Source organism: Sinocyclocheilus grahami, unplaced genomic scaffold, assembly GCF_001515645.1.
Source record: "Sinocyclocheilus grahami isolate Dianchi unplaced genomic scaffold, SAMN03320097.WGS_v1.1 scaffold6167.1, whole genome shotgun sequence".
Classification (NCBI taxonomy): Eukaryota; Metazoa; Chordata; class Actinopteri; order Cypriniformes; family Cyprinidae; genus Sinocyclocheilus; species Sinocyclocheilus grahami.
In genome coordinates, this window is record NW_015510659.1 from 3246 (window position 1) to 4422 (window position 1177).

Consider the following 1177-nt stretch of genomic DNA (forward strand, 5'->3'; position numbering starts at 1 on the left):
ACTTACCATAGTATGGATTTAAGAGTTTTCCAAGCATCTGCTCACAGATACCTGGAAGTACTGAGCCAAATGGGAGAGGCAAGCTCAAATACAACCCTCTAAGGTGAGGGGAGCACTGCCTGAGACAGCATTACACAAGAAGGTTCTCGCAAATGCCACCTATACTTCCCGCTCGATGCCTCAGCAAGAGGGGATATCCTGATGATCGGGAGGCCCCTCAGGGCGACCTAGATACGGTAGACCAGTCAGGGTAGCATGAAAGCGTAACCCCAGCCCGGACATCCAGGAAATCTTTGCAGTGCCGTGCCGGGGGCCTAATGATCAAGAAGGCTCCCGCAGAAGCCTGTAATCTGGCCGCATAATCTAGGAAGTATGAAGCCGAAAACCCGGCTTATCGTACCGTCTGGACATATATCGAATAGTGAAATAAACACTGCAAGTCGAGCACCCGGTTTCTGAACCCAGCAGAGATTGTGCTCATCGAGGACCTACCCTAGAAAAAGGACAGAAACACGCAGGTCCTGGGAAACACTGCAAAGAAAGCTAGCAGAAGGATTATACACAACCACCAGCACATTAAATACACACACATGGATCGTACTCACCCCAGACAGCAGCTGACTCTGCGCCAGATCCGTTTTAAAACCGGCAAATCCGCGTTACAGTTACATCTGTTACAGTGCTGTAACACGGATCCAGCCCGGGCGCGGTTTCAGTGAGCGGGAACTACAGTCGCAGAGCGGATCCGGGCCGCGTCCGTGGAAATGAGCTAGCAATGTTAATGTTTAAGTGCTAACCCTTAAGGCTGCATGTATTTATTTGATCAAAAATTAATATTGTTAAAAGTTTAAAAAGTAATATTGTGAAATATTATTACAATGTGAAATAACTATTTTCTATTTGAATATATTTTAAAATGTAGTTTATTCCTGTGAATTTTCAGCATCATTACTGCAGTCTTCAGTGCATGATCCTTCAGAAATCATTCTAACATGCTGATTTAGTGCTGGATATGTATTGGTACTCAGTTATCAATAATGGTTGTTGTTATTATTATCGTAAAAAAAAACAGTTTTTGCTTCTTAATATTTCCTGGAAACATTTTTATGATTCATTGATTAATAGAAAGTTCAAAAGAACATAATTTATTTTAAATATATTTTTTGAAACATTATAA

The 1177-nt window shown here is 42.1% G+C and overlaps 1 long non-coding RNA gene across 1 annotated transcript in view; it reads right to left on the reverse strand.

The window, feature by feature from the left end:
* LOC107577474 (uncharacterized) overlaps window positions 1-763 on the reverse strand; it is a 2788-nt gene extending 2025 nt beyond the window's left edge. The window contains exon 1 of the long non-coding RNA XR_001608209.1: window positions 606-763. This is a non-coding gene — a long non-coding RNA (uncharacterized lncRNA). The remainder of the gene's footprint in view (window positions 1-605) is intronic.
* Between the last annotated feature and the right edge of the window lie 414 nt (window positions 764-1177).